The sequence below is a fragment of the Oxyura jamaicensis genome, chromosome 9 (assembly GCF_011077185.1).
Source record: "Oxyura jamaicensis isolate SHBP4307 breed ruddy duck chromosome 9, BPBGC_Ojam_1.0, whole genome shotgun sequence".
NCBI classification, from domain to species: Eukaryota; Metazoa; Chordata; class Aves; order Anseriformes; family Anatidae; genus Oxyura; species Oxyura jamaicensis.
The window spans coordinates 8,391,007-8,406,641 of NC_048901.1; the positions used below are offsets into that span (position 1 = coordinate 8,391,007).

The 15,635-nt window shown below is 43.3% G+C and overlaps 2 long non-coding RNA genes across 2 annotated transcripts in view; one reads left to right on the plus strand and one right to left on the minus strand.

Annotated features, from left to right (window-relative positions):
* Positions 1-14,910, plus strand: part of LOC118171548 — a 21,939-nt gene extending 7,029 nt beyond the window's left edge. Inside the window, exon 3 of the long non-coding RNA XR_004753257.1 lies at positions 14,618-14,910. This is a non-coding gene — a long non-coding RNA (uncharacterized LOC118171548). The remainder of the gene's footprint in view (positions 1-14,617) is intronic.
* LOC118171547 overlaps positions 1-15,635 on the minus strand; it is a 322,937-nt gene that overhangs the window by 147,792 nt on the left and 159,510 nt on the right. The window contains exon 5 of the long non-coding RNA XR_004753256.1: positions 6,046-6,243. This is a non-coding gene — a long non-coding RNA (uncharacterized LOC118171547). The remainder of the gene's footprint in view (positions 1-6,045; positions 6,244-15,635) is intronic.

Consider the following 15,635-nt stretch of genomic DNA (forward strand, 5'->3'; position numbering starts at 1 on the left):
ACCAGCTACTAGGAGGAAAAATAACTGTCCTAACTGAAACCAGGACACAGACCTAATCAATAATCTCTTCCCCATCTCTAGCCCTCACATCCTTTTTCCCATCTCCCCTTACAAGCACTTACTTACATCTATTTCCTCTCCCTAACTTTTGTCATCACATTACCTGACTTTCATTCATCTTCCTTTGTACAGTGTTCCACTTCCCCATTTAAATACGATGAAGATCTTTCTAACATCTGGGAAGGACAGAGATAAAAAGCTATTTCTTAAAGGGGCTGAGCCTTTTGACTGTCCTAAGCTACACCGCAAGGCTGAAAATACCTACACCTCTGACAAAGTTCAAAGAACCAGAGCTGCAACCCACAAAGGGAACTGAATATCCATTTCCTGGAGGATACAGTTCTCCTGGAACTGTTCTCCTAGTTGGTCCCTTCACCCCTATCCCGATTCAAGGTAGATATACAGGTGCTGACAAGGGCTTCCCACCACAATAAAACTGAAGATAAGCTGAGGCTGCAGGCTTTCATTGATAAAGATGATTTGCACCACATTTCTTCTAAAAATAAATGTAGTACGTGTGTGAAATCTGAGAGACCTTCTGGTGAGTCTTGCTCACAGTGTGTTAAGCACTCGTCCTCCCTTAAAAGCTGGCCAAATGGCCCTAACGTATAAAAATCACTTTCTCGCTCAACTGTCATCATCTGGAAGGATAACACGAGACAGCATACTGGAGGAATCCCAAATGCTTAAACCATCTTCCTCCCTCCTTTTTTATTCACCGTTGCATCTGAAAGGAATAAACTGAATCCCAAATTAAGGCTGTACATACATAAACACTTCAGCAGACCAAAGAGAGCCCCCAACATGTATTAGTATTTTGTACCAATAGTTGCACTTAGAGATGCCAGCAAGATCAGAATTCACCATCCTGACAGCCATATCCACACACGCATACTGTCCCTGCCCCAGATGGCAGCTGTACCCTGGCTGCTTTCATGCAGCTATCACCCTGGTATACATAACTGCAGCGATCGCTGCTTATATACATTGTACAGATTTGAAGTTTATCACATTTTCATGGAAATTCAGCTCATTACTCAATTTGCCCTTATTTAAATGCTAATTTCAGTGAAGTGGTTTAACAAAGCAATTATGAAAAAAGGCCCTCATCTTCCACTGACTGAGTTGGGAAAAAACTCTGGATCGGGCAGACAGATTAACCATATGCATGCAATAAAAGTGATCTGTTTCATACTTAATGCATTTGGTTGATAAAGGGTTTGGTTACAAAGGTAACAACTCAGCCTCCCTTCCTAAATATACAGTACCATGTATGAACAGAAAAACTAAAACCTCACGCAAGCATTAATAATTAGGCTTACCACCCTCTCTTGATTTATATACTTGATACTTGCGTTTGTTTTCTTTCTTAATGTATGTTTACCCATTCTATTTAGAAGTTCTGACTGTCATATATAATCACATACTTTAGAAAGCATTTTGCTATAATTGTATTTGGTAAAGTTAAGTGCTGCAATTCAGAAGGGTTTAACGCTAACTCCCCCTCCACAGAGCTCCTACTGAGGCTGACGGTGCCAAGCAGTTCACGATGCCTCCTCCCACTAGAATCAAAATAGCTAGTTCTACCAGCTTTCCAAAGCCTCTCCAGGTAAAAGCCAAACAAGAATTCAACCTTCAGCAATCCATTTCTCAGGGCAATGGCAGACAGAAGAGATGGGTGATGCAATGAAGTTCTAGGCCTGTTACTCATTTATTGGACAAGCTGCAGTGCTGTTAGAACTTGCAACATCTTTCTGTTCTTCAGCACGTGACTGACTAATCTGAGAGATACTGTCAAGTGTTCCATCTCCTGCCTCTGAATCTGTGGAAATTTATATAAGTTGAACACAAAAAGAATTTAATGTCATTGTTGATTTATGAGTTTCAGATACCAACTTTTTATTTTCTAAAGCTAAGTTTAATCTTCTCAGTTCTCTTCACAGAAGAAGTTACCTCTGAAAACTTGCTCACTGACTTTTATCACCTTCTCAGTTTTTCCTCCAAAGCATTCCTGTTTTCCCTCATCCCCTCCCAGATGCGTTGCCCCTGGTTGCACAATCTACTTCCCACAGGGTCAGGATGATGAAGGAGAAGAACAGAACAAAGCAGCAGGTCACTGCACACAGAATACAAGGGTTAAAGGGTAGAACATATAGCAAGTTATCAGGAAAGATTTCTGGTCATGAATACAAGGTATTCACCTCCTGGACTACTTTTTCATCTGCAAGGTGTCCACCAGTAACAAAAATGCAATTGTTACAGATGATACATAATTTTCATGAAATAACTATGCAGGAGAAAATTAATGGTAATTTCCAAAGCTTAACCTTTCTTCCGCTTGTCACTCCCCAGTGCATCACCAGACACCTACACTGTGATGTTCACAGAAGTTTTGTGTTACACAATTAAGTATTGCTGCAGCTTAAAAGAAATGCAATTCTTGAGAAGCCAGAAGAATGACTCCTGTTTAAGCTAGGACAAATTCCATCTGCAGTAAAGCTCTGCAGCAGCTGTGTTTAACAACACTTTAGAGCCAATAGTGCATAATGAAAACAGTGGGATGCAAGGACATCCATCCCCTTTTCAGAAGCCATCAAAAGAAAAAAAAAAAAAAACTCCACTGGAAACCCTGAGCCATGTAACCAGGTACTGATGTACTGGGTTCCCTATCCTCTGTGGTTCACTCCAGAGAGCAATCACTTGAGTAGCACAGTCAAGTGTGAATGAGTTAGATTACCAACACCCAGCAAACAAAAATACTACAACATTCAACTACAAAATGTGTTTCTCTATCTCTAAATAGGTGGGAGGTAATTTTGGACCTCCTCCTTGTGAAAATCCAGAAGTCTGTGCAGGACCATGCCAGCTCACTGCACTATGAGGGCAACATTCACATAGAATAGCAATGCACTGACATTTCCAAAGTATAGGAGGAAAAATGCATCTCCAAGCTCCTGAACAGTTCCTGTGTGGCCCAGGGTTGTACATTAAGTAGAAAATATCTGATTTTCAGTGTCTACAAAATGCACTCTGTAGCTCTGGTTACTGGACAGCTCTGAAAAAGACTTGTCACTCCCTTCTCCCAATACCACCTGAAGCTTCTAAAATGTTATTCCTGCAATAAAACGATTCAACGTAATGATTCAATGTGGGAAAGAAAGAGCATTTGAGAGGGAAGAAATGACAGCAATTCAATGTGAACACAGTAACACATCCTCCTCCATCACTTTGACCTATATAATCTCAATTTATTTTTTTTTATCTGTCAACTGTTTTTATCATCTGTCTGGACTAGCTTTCCAAGCACAATGGAGTAAAAAGGACATTGCGTGTCTGCAAGTTAGCAAGAGGTATCACTAAAGCCACAATTCAATTTTCTTTGGTGTATAAGATAAACTTTTGTCGTTTCCATTCTTCTTACAATCTTCTGTTGCAGTCTCCCAAAGGTCTTGGTGACTGTACCTGCCTATTTGTATGTGAATGTGTATAAAGAATGGAGGAGGAAGGCTGCAGAAAGAGAATGGGGGTGGAGGATGGGTTGTGGTCAAAAGACAGTTTTTATAAACTGAAAATCTTACTTTTGAGACTGAAAAGGGTCAAGGAGCTTGCTCACATTCATTATCCAAAAGGTGAACAGTTTAGCTCTTCTTCCCAAGCAAAGCAGCATCCTGCTCGATGCTCAGCACAGCGTGGGGTGGTGATACAAGCATTCCCAGTATCAGCACTAGGCAAACAGCTCATTGATGCTTACTCATGTAGAAACATTCATCTTGACAGTCAACGATGTTCTTTAGAGATTACTTCCATGCATTATTTCTTTTGCTGCCTGAAGGCAAACACACACACACACACACACACACACACACACACATATCCATAAACTGCTCCAGAAAGGCATGAAGATATCTGCACAAAATCTGCATCCATTGGGGTAGTGCCTACAGTTGTGGGGTGCTGCACCAGGGATAACCCATGCCAAATAGAAATCCAACTGAGCAGTGCTAATTCATGAAGAAAGCTTGTTGTTCCTACCCGAGAAAACACTCCGTGGTCCTACAAATGCAACTGAGATTTGTTGCATTTGTGAAGCTGGTTTATCCACATGTGCATCTACAATGTCACCTGCTCTCTGGAGAAACACCCAGGTAGAGAAGAGGTTTTATTGAACAAGCTGATAGAAATGTCACAGAGCTTGGAAGATGTTGGGGTTTCCACAGATGCCAGGGAAATTGTCCTGAACTGACCTGGATGGATACAGAATTGTTCAGAACCGAAATTTTGTCTCCCCTATGCCATGAGTTATGTCATTACAGCAAGGATTACTTGTTAAAAGTGTCCTGTTGGAGAGCTGGCAGCCATTGTTTGTCACCACCAAGACAGTCCGATTTCCTTGTGGCATGTAATGCAAGCCATTAACAGGTGAACATACTTCAGCAGTTATTCAAGAGCATTGACTACATACAGAAAATACGACAATGAAGCAGTTAGTGAGGTCTCTTCCAAGTCTACTATTGAACAACTTAAAAGTACATTTTGGAAAACATTAGCAAAAAGTAATAAACAGAGAAAAGAACAATGACAGCAGGAGCTCATCCCAACCTTCCCCATGGTAATGCAGCAGATGTATTGAGGATGAAGGCTTTCTGACACCACTCACATAAGACAGGTAGGAAAGCAGACCAAATTGCCAGTGTTTTAAACTACTGATCTCAGTCCAGATCCATGCTTTACGAACTGTTCTAGTCTACAAAAAGCAGAGTTACTATTCTGGAGCTGTGAACATTTACTTTTGATTAACCTCAGGAATACATTTTTCTAGTGTTGACTTTCAAAAATTTTAAAGCAATAGTCTTAACATCAATTCAGTTTTAACTTTTTCACCAAGGTCTTTATCTTATGTGGTTTAATAAAAATAAAGCTGGTATTTTTGTTTGAGGAAAACAAACAATGAACTCTATAAACATAGCTACCCCTCCCTGGATTTTCATAAATCAGAAGTTTATAATCCTGCCTTGATTGCAAGACTATTGTCTAAACAAAAACAGTAGGGAGAAGAGAGCTGAGTTAATATGCAAACCCATCAAATTCTAGAAAACAAGTCTGATTGAAATCCACAATGCTTTCAATGAATCAGAACAAAACTTGAAGAAAGTTTAGTCTAAAATATAAGAAATATACGTGCCTAATACTAAATTTTGCTCAAGGGATATCACATCTAATTCTGATTAGTTTTATATCCAATATGACAAATTTCATTGGTTTTTACTTTTTAATATAGTCAGTTTGCCTTTGAGTTCCTGTTTACTAGAATTCAGAGCCCAAGAAGAGCCTAGATGAGAAAGACACAATAAGCATTGTGCAAAACTAAAACTTGTGAGCACCTTTACAAACGCACAGTGTGTGCCACTGCAACTGTTTCTGTATTTTGCTAACACAAGCCCTGTTGGACCAAACTAGGTCTGAAGTGCATGATTCTGCCAGACATACAGCCCAAATCCTGCAGTTCTGGAAATATGCTGACAAGTGTACCGACTCATTCAGGATTTGAACTAAACATGGTTTAATACTTTAGAACTTAAATGAGAGTAAAAGATTGCTCGAGTGAGTCCCAGTGGCAGGGATCTGTGTAAAGAGAGAGGTGTCCGATTAGAAAACCCAAATTCCCAGCATTTCAATATCCAGCCCTATTTGAATCAACAAAAAGATTCCACACAACACATGCAACAAATTTAAACTACAAATCCATACTGGATTCATTTAAAATAAATATCTTGAGGTAGTAAAGCAGCCTCCCTTGACAGAATTTGTTTCATTAAGGTTTTCCTAAACTTCGCACAGCACAGTAGGCACAGTAATTTTATTTCCAAATGAGTTAAAACAGCTTTTGATCTGGTAGAGGCACTTAATTACAATCAGAAGGGCAAGAAACTAAAATATATGGAAGTGTGCTGGGCAATTAATGTCTTTTCAGTGTAATTATCCTACCTCAGGGTCAGCTAAAGTTGCTCCCACAAAAGCTAACTTCCTCTGAAGAGCTATTTGTCATGGATGCTTGATTCTTAATCACCTCATCAGATCAACTGCTGCTCTGCCTGTTCCTGTGATCACTGGGAAGCTTTCAGACCCCTTCCACTGAAGTTCATTATTAGTTGGCTCTAATCCAGCTGGAATGCTTAAAATTTCCTGAAAAGCAAAAAAAAAATTAATAGCGTTTCAGGTGATGCTGAAGAGTAATGACACATTACTGAATCCTGCAACACTTCAGAGAAACAGTTTGGTCCACGCTCTGAAGATGCAAAGTGAAGACACCAAAGCTGCTGTACTCTTGTATACTGCAGATCATATATCCCCGCTAAGGTTCCTGATTCCTTTCCATACATGGCCAAGGGAACTATCCTCTCCCCCAGTTCAGTAAGATTAATTCCCATCCTAACTCTCCTCCATAGTAACCTCAGCAACTGCACACAAGAAAAGCCTTTGGACAGGACTTCTGAAAGTGATTTCGGGCATACCTGAGAAGATATTTACAGGAGGGATTGGACTGTCAGAAGTTGAACACTTAATGCTCTCCAACTAGTACCTGTACGGCATTTCTAAGAGTAGACTAATAAATCTACAGACACAAAGTGACTGAATGCTACAAAGTGGGAGTACATTTTTAGGGAAGAAAAAAAAAAAAAAGAGGACTTTCTGTTAACATCTCTGTACTTTGAAAAGGTCATATTTTGAACATATTTCACAACACCTAGAGGGAGAACACAACGAACCCCATGATCCTCTGTACATGGCCCAACAGTACATCAAGGTTTAGTTTGCTGACAATCTTCAGAAAGCTTGAGAAGGAAACAGAAGGACTCAAGAGGATTTCCCTGGACAGTTAGGAGCCTCACTGTGGACACAACAGTGCAGGGAAAGAACTGCACTGAGCTGCAGCACCTCAGTAATGATATATTGCTCAGCTTAACTTTTCCAGCTTTAATGGTATGTCATATTTTTAATTACAGTATTTGTGTTTGGGCTCCATGCACAGCACCTAAATTTCAGCTCTGCAATATGCACCTACCTCTCAGCAGAGCTTAAAAACAAAACAAAACAAAAAAAAAAAAACAGCTATCTTGGCACAAGCAATTATTATTTTTGTTTTATCTATTTGTTCTCTTAAAAGCATCACTGAAACAACTCACAAGATTCATAATCCACAGAAAAACAATTTAAATGCACATCTGTAGAAAAATATTAACTGATAGAAAACAGTAATTTACCTGAAACCCAGTTTCATATATTCATAAAATATATTCATTAATAATAATAATAATAATAATAATAATAATTTCATAATAAATATTCATATATTCATAAATATTCAGCAAATTCCCATCATAAGACAGTGCCCAAAAGAACTGCAGAAAACATTATTCAATTGTCTGTGATTTAGATACAGGAGCACACAGCCCAGGTGCAAAGCTAACAGCAGACCTTCTCAAAGGAGCATTCCCTCAGAGGCAAATGCCAAATGAGAAAGCATCTCTGGATCAGCTGCCAAGCATACGGCCCTAAGAGCCTCAGGTATATCCATGCTTTTGAAACGTCCTAATCTTCCAAGCAAGTGGTGCAGTGGAACAAAACGGCACCTTTATTTCAGCAAAACCCAGAAACAAAATTTAAAGCATTTTCAGAAGTTCTGTTTGCTGTAGGGACAAAAGCTCTGTTTGCCCTAGGATGCCCACAGATGAACACATTGGCACAGCCCTGCGGTGCCCGCCTTGAATCAGAGCAATCCAGAACAAACTTCCACCCTTACAGGGCACTTCAGCATCAGGAGTGAACAGAAGCTGACCTCCAGGTCAACCCTTCAGGAACTTTTCAATCCCAGTATTCCACCTGGGTGCCTGTTTTTCTTTTTTTTCCTGTTATTCAAACACTACATTTGCTGACCTGGCTCGAGGTTTGCCTGTGCCAGCTTAGCACACCTCAGCACCCCCTATGCAGCATACAGCCGCACCTCCCCCAGGTTACACTCTGGCTCCTTCTATAATTTGCCTCCATTCAGACCTCTTTTAACCAAGCACACCCATCCTCTTCATGTACACCAAGAACTTTCTGCATGCTGCATGGTCCTTTGAGACAACCTACAAGTCTCCTTTGTTCTTCCATTTCCTTCAGGCAAAAACACACCTTAAACCTGATCAGAGATGAGACACCCCGAAATGCATAGCCACTCTGCTCTGGGCATCATTCAGAGCCTCCTACTGCAGAACGCAGTCTCAGGTAAGAACAGACAATAAAAGACCTCACCGATGGTCAAAGGCATCACAAGCGTCCCCTCTGGTTGAACTGTACTCAGGGGCTGTTACGAACACCCATGTGTTACAAACACGTAACATATTATTTTCAGATGCTATGGAGGCCTTTATTCTGCCTCGGTGTTGGGAAGGAAATGAAAGCAAGGTGTGCTGCAGGCACCCTCTACAAGAAGACACCTACCACTGCTCTCACTCCAGAGTCACAGCAGTTGTTGATAACATGTAGGGCTTACCTTGGCAGGTCTCCAGGGTTGGTGACATCGCCCAGGGGACAAGCAATCACAGCTGAATGGTTCTCATAGGTAAGTGCAGTCTGGAGTAATGAATAGAAAGTATGTATCAAAAAAGAGACAGGACAAGAACAGATTCCTTAGGTATATTTTCTGTTCTGCGGGCAACAAATCTAAATTGTTATGCTTTCATGAATAAGCTGAAAGAACAGGACTTGGCATGCCTGCCTTCTCATGCCCATTGCTTTTTTCCCCTGTACACTTGCCAGTGTACGTGAGGTATGTATGTAGCAGGGATGCCAAAGGTCCTCATGCCAGCAGAACATCAATTCAAATATATGCAAATAGTTTGTGGAAGTATTCATGATCAACTTAACCTATTGCCATTTCACAGCCTGACACATTGAACAGCTGACATATAAATGAAGTATTTCAGGCCAAAATGCAACAGTCACTGGCTACTGTAGTTCTCGCCCTGGGGAAATGCAGAGCCTCCCCTCAGCCTGACTACAAACAAGTGCTGAAAGAAGGTAAAGAATGCACAGAGGTGTCAGGAAAGAGCACAGACACCCTTCAGCACAAGAGTTAACCAGATTACTGATTTCTTTCTTTTCTAATTGTAACTCAACTGACATGCTTCAGCTAAAAGCTGCAGATGTGTTGGTAGGTTTTGTATTTTAAGATTTTGGTTGTGAAATAATTTTAAAGCACCAAAATTATGCAAACATAAAAATAACCTTTAAATAATCTTCTAATACTAAATTAAAATTGTATATAGTATCAGGAAGTTAAATTACATAAATGACAACACAGCAATTAGGCAATATAAACAATGACCAAATAAAGATAAAGACAACAGGATAGCAAGGCATACAGGCTGAAGTATGAAACACCCCTTTCCTCTACCCATTACAAAGGCTAGCCGAGCTATTGCACACATCAGTTTCAATCTACTCAAATACAAAATTATGCATGAAGGACAAGTAATTTGAGGTGCCCTTTTCCCTTTGCAGGCTGCCACCTGTGTTTTTCTTACCAAGGATGCTCACATCAATTTCAGACCTTTGTCTCTAGAAATCCCCCTAACTACCAATGCTTTGCTTTACTACATGTTCATTCCGGACAAATCCATAATTTCCTCTTAAAACATTCCTACACAACACATTCTTAGGCAGTATCCAGACCAGTATAGCAGATACCCGCTGGTCAGTATAGGGGCAGCAGTTCTTTGTTCCCTGGCAATTCCTTTGCCGTTATTACCTATTCACTGTGCAGTAATACTGCCTCCAGTATTTCCCTCTAACCAAAATGCACATTGCTGCCACCTCATTAGGTAAAAAATGCACTCGCTGAGCCATGTCTTCATTATTAATTTGTGTTTCTCCATTATGGGCAGCAAGACTTTGCCCATCGCTGCCATTCATGAAGTGGCAGCACGTGAAATGAGGAAATGAGCGAGAACTGAGGGAAATGCCTGTTTTCAGCCATCTTTCATAATGCTCTCCTCTTCATTTTTTAAGTAATCATCTTTTCCTTAATTATATTGAATATAATTATACTCACCCTCCTACTGTCATTCCCTTTAATTGCAGCCTAGAATTTCTAGAGACATGACAAGCCTCCCAGGAAAAGGAAAGACTCTTCATTTCCTAAGCTGCAGATAGGCATTGTTGGGAAAGTCTGCTATAACACACAACGTGCAATCAGCACCAATGTCACAGTTTGTGTCAGCAAGCCCCTCTGAAACACAAGAGCTCCTTTCTACTCCTCTGCAGTCTATTTCACCGTAAAGTTCCCTTTCATATCTTTGATCATAGGGGCTCGTGTTTCCTCCTGCCTCCTCCCTCTTTCCAGCACATGTAGACCTCAGCCTCTGGTGTTCTCCCATTATTAGCAGTATTTTCAGAGCAGGAAATTCTCCACTCAAAACTCATTGGCAAACTTCCTGAAGCTCAAATTAATCTCAAGAGACCATAGCTCTGCAAATTAATTGAAACAGTGAGGCTCCTGCTCCAGCCCCATTCAAACCCAGATCTCAGTGGGACTGCACTGAAACCGGACTTGATCAGGATTTGCTACAGCACCTTACGTACACTCTTCAGTTTTCTCAATCACAGTTAAATCCCAGGTAGCTGACAGTCACTCCCCCAACTGCTTCCACCAAGGAAGAAATTCCCAGTGGCGTTCCATCTCCCCCGGCTCTTTTGAAAGGTCCTCCCCACAGAGCAGTTTCTGCACCTCCTTGGTGATCCACAGCTCCTTGAATGCCTCCCTAGACCACAGCCCTCTGACCTCACACCCTGTGTAAATGAAACCCAGCAACATCTGTGGTTTCCAAACATCCTGGCTTGGAAAGCTTTGTGCTGTAGTCAAGTTTTCCTGCTAGACTTTTCTCCTCTGGAAAAGTACAGCCCCTGTCTTTGCTTGCTCTACTCATGCAAGTGCCGTAAGATAATCATCACCCACCACAGACTGCTCAAATTAGTCATAAGGCAGCTACATCGTAACAGCTAATTGGCCTGATTAGCTATTCTTGGTTGAGACCATTATCTGAATAATCTTGGCTTGTTCTTCTCTGTTTATGATTTTGCACTGAACCAGCACATCTATTCCTCAAAATACTTTTTTGTTCTTGCTGATTTTGTATTCCAAAAGCACCTAGAGAAGTTCACAATAATAGTCTGCAGATTTTCTGATTTCCTTAACTTTTCAGGAGCTGGCTCCTATTCAGTATAATTTAGCTGAACTGACCTTGTTTAGCTCAAAACGGGCTCCAATTCCTAGCTCGTACTTTACACTAAAATAAATTATTCCATTTGCAAAGGAGAATCGTTCTTTTTTATCTCAGATCTGAAATGTATCAGATATATCAGGCTCAGCAACATGCCTGAAAATTAACAGAAATGAAGGAGCATAAGGCTTCGGAGCAACATCCAGAGTTTTCTTTTTATCTCCAGATAGAGCTATTTAAGGAAAGTCAATATATGGAAATACCAAGGAGTGTCCAGAACCACCGCTTACGCTCAGAGCTGCAAATTATCAGAGTAAAAAGCTCAAACATCTAACTCCAGTGATTGAACGGGATAATGAGTCAGACAGGGATTGCAGACTACTCTTGCAGTGCCCAGTTATTCCCCTGCTGTGCGTAACATCCAAGCACTGCCAGGTGGCAAGAGGAGGTATTAGCGACCTTGTTCCTTCCATCAGTAAATTCATCCCTGTTCCAACACACAAATGCTGCTCACGAACAAGGCAAGAGGATGCCTCACCACTATCTGTGGAAGAGTGCAATACAGAAGCCCTTTTTATCATGGTGGGTACGTAAAAGAATTTGCAAAGGGTGCTCTTGATTTCTCACCCAAGTTTTGTGAAAGTGTGTCAGGTGAGGTTTCTTGAAGAATTAATTGCACTCCACAGCTCTCAGGAGCGTGCTTCTGTGCTGAAGTGCCAATGAAGAAAGAGATTCTTCACACAGCATGAAGACACAGACTACAGCAGGTTTAAGCCCACTCCTCAGGCCCACAGCACTCTTGTACATATTGCAGCTCTATGACCTTCCTTCCAGAACTGCATTTGCTGAAGTGTCTGGTAGGTGCAGGGATCCATTTGACCACACTTAATACAGAAATATGGTGCTTGATCTTCGGAAGTGTTCTGTATCCAGAAATACTCTTAAAGCTGAGAGAAGATTCTCAGTGCTTCAGAAGGCAAGCTAGATGTCTCACACAGACATGTAAGAAAACAGACATTTACCAGGAGTTCACCACGTTCAGACACGTACACCTTCAATGGTCCGAGATCACTGCCTGGTCTCCTTCCAAAGCTACACAACCAGAAGCTCTTCCTCCCACCAACCACCAGTCCTTCCCCCGGCCCACATCAGGATCTGGACACTGCGATTCCTTGACTTGCAGGGGAAGCATCTGACCATCTGGGAAGAAAAGCCTTAGCTCACATCCACCAGCTCAGCATCTTGCATATTTTCAGATAAAACAAGTTCTGGCTTTCTGCCAGGTTGCCACTTAGAGAGGGAAGGAAGCAGCTTTCCCAAAACGCTAGTGAAACCTCTTTATATCCTCCATGATCCCCTCGCCCTTGATGCCTACACAAGATTGCAAGGTGAGATCCCCACTGCTCCATGCAATAAATGCCTAACAGCAAAGCCCTGGGGCACCTCTGGGGTTCAGGCACTAACACAGGCCAAATGATCACTTCTCTGCTGGGTTGGCATCAACCCTACTGATGCATGCAAGAGTCTTGAGGAAGAAGAGGCAATATAAAGCAAGGAAACAGCTATGTATCCCTAACTCAGAGAACTAATTATTCTAGGGACGTATTTCCAAGGATGCTGGGAAGCACATCCAGGGGACAAGGAGCTGTGGAAATAATCAAAGAAATAATATTTGCACAGAAAAGCCAGAAGAGAGAAAGCCACCGACACAGAACAAGCATCAGCAACATGGCCATAGGAAACACCAAAGATGACAGCTTTTAAGTGAGCTTTCTTGAGTCCTGCTGTGTTCAGCAACACAGGCCTTTGTAAATTCTGTATGAACACATAGGACTGCATCAAAGTCACCCTTAACAATTCCTCATCTTAAGTGGAACAAATGACAGAAACCCTCCCACCCCAGCCTTTTTATTAGATTCTGGGATCAAGGGAGGCCACAAGAATAATGATAGCCTTAGCAAGGACATAATACCATGTGCTAAAAAACAAACAAACAAAACAAAACAAAACAAAATATTTGAATCAGGATGGAAGTAACAATGCTTCTTCTGGTAGCAGAATTATATATTTGGCTTTCTCCCTAAAAACGCAAACAGCATCCCTGTATTCCTTCCACGTCGCCTGACCCTGCTTCCAGCAGCCGTACATTTTCTTTTTCTGCCTAAGCTCCAGTAGAAGATCCCTGGTCAGCCAGGCCGGCCTTCCGCCCCACCTGCTTGACTTCCGATACTTTGGAATTGCCTGATCCTGTGCTTTTAGGAGGCAGTGCTTAAAGACTGACCAGTGCTGATGGACGCCAATGCCTTCAAGAGCAGTCTCCCAGAGGACCTTGTTGACTAGTTCCCTGAGCACCCTGAAGTCTGCTTTCCCCACATCCAGGGCTGAAGATTCGGTGGCAGTTTTCCTCCTGTCACCAAAAATTTTAAACTCAACCACTTCATGGTCGCTATGACCGAGATGGCCACCAATTGTCACATCCCCCACAAGACCCTCTCTGTTCCCAGCAACAGATCTCAGAGGGCACCTTTCCTAGTTGGCTCCCTTAGCACCTGCACCAAGAAGTTATCATCTAGGTGCTTTAGGAACCTCCTGGACTTGCTCATGCCGGCCGTGTGGTAATCTCTGTTGCCGTCTGGTAAGTTGAAGTCCCCCATAAGGACAAGGGAAGTTGATCTCGAGGCATCTCTTAGTTCTGCAAAGAATAATTCATTGGCGTTGTCGTCCTGGCCAAGTGGTCTGTAATAGACTCCCACAATGACATCCCCTTTATTTGTTCGGCCCTTAATCCTTACCCAGAGGCTCTCAACTTTGCCATTGCCAACCTGAAGTCCCACACAGTCCAGCTCATGCTTCACATACATCGCCACCCCGCCACCTCACCTACCCTGCCTGTTCCTCCTGAAGAGCCTGTAACCATCTATTGCCACACACCAGTCACAGGACTCATCCCACCAGGTTTCACTTATGCCGATGATGTTGTAGCTGTGGGACTGGGCCAAGACTTCTGGTTCATTCCTCATACTGCATGCGTTTGTGTAGAAGCACTTCAAATGCGCCTCCCTACACACAGCACCTTGTAGAGCTCAGCGAAGGACCTCACTAGCACACGGTCCCTCTGATTCTAGCATGCCATTCCTTAGCTCATCACCTGCAGGCCTCGTTTTATCCCTTTCCCCCTTTGACTCTAGTTTAAAGCCCTGTCTATCAGCCCTGCTAACTCCTGAGCAAAAATCCTTTTCCCCCTCTGAAAGAGGCACATCCCATCTGGTGCCAGCAGGCCCGGTGTTGTGCAGACCTTCCCGTGATCAACAAACCCAAAGTTCTGGCAGTTGCACCAGTCCCGAAGCCACATATTAATATGACGAGTCTGCTTGTCAGCATCGATCACCCCTACTGGAAATACAGAGGCAAACACAACCTGTGCCCCTGAGCCTTTAACTAGTCGCCCCAAGGCCCTAAAGTCCCTTTTGATTGCTCTCAGACTTCTCCTCACTACCTCGTCATTACCAGTCTGAAAGACCAGTAGTGGGTAGTAGTCAGAGGGCCGTAACAGGTGCTTGACTTTCTTAGCGAAGTCTCTTGCTCGATCCCCAGGGAGGCAGCAGACTTCCCTGTGGGCTGGGTCCGGTCGGCGTATTGGGCCCTCAGTCCCTTTCAGAAGGGAGCCCCCCATGACAACAACCCTTCTTTCTTTTCTGACAGATGATGTAGCAATGCGGAGGGTAGGCTGCCTTACCTTAGGCACCGTCTCCAACTGGGATGGGTTTTTGTCTACATCGTTGTTCTGACTGTCATGTTCTAGAGCCTCATACCTGTTATATAAGGGCAGATGGGAAGGTGAGGTGGCAGGGACAGGGCTCGCCTACCACCCCGAGCAGGAACCTGCCTCCATTCCCCCCCTTGGCCTAGGTCCCCTCCTACTGCCTGGCGGGATGAGGGAACTTTTGTCTTCTCTGTAGCAGGAGACACTTGTGCTGTGCCAGGCTCGTGAGGCTGTCTCAGGGGGGTAACGTACACCTCCACCAGGCAATTTCCCTCTCCGACTCCCTGACGCTCCTCAGGCTGCTCACCGCCTCCCGGAGCTCCGCTACCCGGCTGAGCAGCTCTTCAAGCTGCGCCCAGCTCCCGCAGGCCCGCCCGCCGCTGCCGCACACCGACAGAAGGCGCTGCCGGCTCCGCCCGCGCCCCGTCAGGGCCCTCGCGAGGGCTGCCGGGGCCCGGCGGCTCCCTCGAGCGGCCTCGGTGCCGAAAAAAGCCCTGCCCGCCTCGATCCCCCCGCAGAACGCCTCTGTCCCGGGGACGATCGCCTCG